This window comes from Penaeus vannamei, chromosome 7, assembly GCF_042767895.1.
Source record: "Penaeus vannamei isolate JL-2024 chromosome 7, ASM4276789v1, whole genome shotgun sequence".
Classification (NCBI taxonomy): Eukaryota; Metazoa; Arthropoda; class Malacostraca; order Decapoda; family Penaeidae; genus Penaeus; species Penaeus vannamei.
The window spans coordinates 42,526,445-42,529,238 of NC_091555.1; the positions used below are offsets into that span (position 1 = coordinate 42,526,445).

Below are 2,794 nucleotides of genomic sequence, written 5' to 3' on the forward strand. Positions count from 1 at the left end.
CGACCGACACAAGCATTCGGCAAACATTAAGAAGCATTTACGTAGAAGAAATAAATGAAAGAAAAAAGAAGTGCACTGACGGCAGATAATTACGATAACTGGCGTAAATAAAAGCTCCAAATAGCGACTGAATAAAAAAAAGAACCCCAGAGGCATAACTAACTAACGACAGAGTCCACTAGGTCTAATTCGGCAAGGGACAAGCGAGAAAAGACCTATAATAAGCAAAGATAATGGCTAAAAGCTGCCTAATGTAATGGTTTTCACGCCGTCAACTGGAACAGAGTGTATTGGCCTTCTGAAGGAGTAACCATGGGGCGTAATGCGCGCGTAGTGGAATAGGTAATAGGCATAAATTAACCAATATGATGGTAATTTTAATGGGTAATGGAAGACCCACTAATGTCAGGTGTCAAATGTAAATGGTCAAGTACTGCTAAGGATAATGAGCTCATCTGTCAAATATAACTAAACTTTTCCTCCCCCTCCCCCCCTTCCCCCCTATCTCTCTCTCTCTCTCTCTCTCCTAGAAATTATGAGTTTCTGGATTGATTAGTGTGGAAGGTGAAGATGTAATACGCGTATGAATCGACGAAAAAGAAAAGAAAAGAAAGAAAAAAAAAAAAAGAAATAGGATAGAAGGGTGTACTGGAAGCAAGGAGCTAATACATGACTGACAGCTGACGAGAGATAACTTAAGTGTAGCACACCGGATGACGAAACGCACTGAAGCACCACGTGAAGCGCAGCACGTGTGCTCAAGTACTCGATGAAGTGCTGCTGCTGTACTGTACACCACCTTCGATACAGATGGCAGGTGTTTAATGAGGGAAGCGAAAAAGGACACAAGGATCCTTCAGGGGCCATGGTTACACAGGGTACAGGTGACACATGCACTGGCCGAAGGATGGGGTGATTCACTATTGGATAACAGATACAATGAGTGTGGGATGACAGGTGTACTGGATGCAGGCTGACACATGTACTGGGTGTGGGCTGACGTTGCCACAATGGCGTCCTTGTTGGGATTAGGGAAAAAACGACAAATTTCTTTCGGCCTACACAAACGCAGGTTTCATAAAGTCGCCTTCCTTCTTTCCAGGTCAGCTTTTGTGTCTATGTCAACTGGAAATGGTCAAAAGGCAGATTTGACACACCACGCCTCGCCTTGTCACACTTATACGCCGCTGTTTTCCCCGTCTCACGAATGCACTTTTCCACTAGAAGTCACTCGCACGGGCCGTAATCCGTACAATCCGTGCCATTACGAGCACCACAATCTTCACTGCGCTCTTCACTTTGGCTGGAAATAATTAGCAGCAGAAAAATGAGTCGATAATCTGTCACCGTGTTGAAAATCGATCTATTTTTGGTCCTCACCGGAGAAGTGTTGGAAGTTTATTCCCGTTACCAACACTTGTTTCTCTTGGAGACACCACACCTACAGCCCGAGACCGAGCCGTGTGAGCACCATACACCACCGGGGCACACGTACATATACGCACACACTTGTACATGCACATGTACATATACACCTGAAAGAGAGAGAGAGAGAGAGAGAGAGAGAGAGAGAGAGAGAGAGAGAGAGAGAGAGAGAGAGAGAGAGAGAGAGAGAGAGAGAGAGAGAGAGAGAGACGGGGGAGGATGGAGACAAGACAGACAAGGAGAGAAGATGAAAATGTGGAGAAACACAAACAGCAATTCTTTCGAGAGCCCTACAGGACCGACCCGGTTTGAGGAAACTCGAGCCTCACCATACCACGGTTTCCGGGAATGTGTGGTTCCTTGGAGACACTTCCTCCTGCACCAGCCTCGTGCACCGGCTGTCAATGCCTCGGACGATCGTTGGGCACTTATGGTTCACCACACTCACCACTGGACTGTCACCACCTACACCACCATACCACCGCTGCTCGCCTGCACGTAAGCGAGTCAGACGACATACTTCCACTGAAAAGCACCACGGAGCCACTCTACGGGTTATTTACACGCCACAGCAGCTGTTTCAGGGGCTGTGGAGCATTGTCAGCACCGTGATAGGAGTCCAGCATCCAGTGAGGGGGAGGCAGGTCGCCATCCACCACCACCACCTCCACCTCCTCCACCATCGCCGCGTCAGCCAAACCAGACAGCCAATGGCACCTCCACTTCTCCCGGCCCGTCGCCGCCTTCCATGGGCTCTGCACGGGCCTAAATTCCCCCCAGGGCCATGGACTATGACCTGACCTCTCTGCTGGCACAAAGCACGAAGGCAGCAAGCGCCCTACGCCCCAGATATCGGTAAATATACGCCGAAGCTTACCTCATCTGTACTGACAGGACGCGGAACGAGAGGAGCGCGAGCCCTCTGTCGGCGGCCGGACCAAGCTGCCGTCCCGGGAGCGGCCGCGGCTTCCACCTCAGCAAGACACGCGGCGGCGGCGGCGGGCGCTCGGCTCGGCCAACTAACTAGCCTGCACTTGTCTACACATGCCGGGGAAAACGCACACAACACATTTGGCGACACGTGTATGTGTGGCAAGGAGTGAACGGAGGGATGGGGATAGGGATGTCGTGGGACGGGAATAGGGTGGGGGGAGGTCGCCGTGGAATTTGCGTGCAGGCTCAATGTACACCGGTCCGGCTTTTGAATTAACACGCCATATACGCATACGCAACCGTCGATCTATTACATTTGCAATCATGTGATGTGTCACTTTATGTCAAATATTCCTGAAGGCTTATTCGATGTCTGGCAGTTTGTTCTGCTAAGCCATTTTTCCGAGGGAACATCTTCGAAGAATGCAAGTAATTA

General features: G+C 50.0%; 1 protein-coding gene across 16 annotated transcripts in view; it reads right to left on the bottom strand.

Annotated features, from left to right (window-relative positions):
• Positions 1–2,455, bottom strand: part of LOC113819795 (broad-complex core protein isoforms 1/2/3/4/5) — a 101,173-nt gene extending 98,718 nt beyond the window's left edge. For 4 of the 16 annotated variants that reach the window (XM_070123930.1, XM_070123928.1, XM_070123929.1 and 1 more), the window contains exon 1: positions 2,303–2,454. The gene's annotated coding sequence lies outside the window, so the exon portion shown is untranslated. Of the gene's footprint in view, positions 1–1,754; positions 2,098–2,226; positions 2,267–2,302 lie in introns of those variants that run through there. The other 12 variants (XM_070123927.1, XM_070123923.1, XM_070123921.1 and 9 more) reach the window with 9 other exon arrangements.
• Between the last annotated feature and the right edge of the window lie 339 nt (positions 2,456–2,794).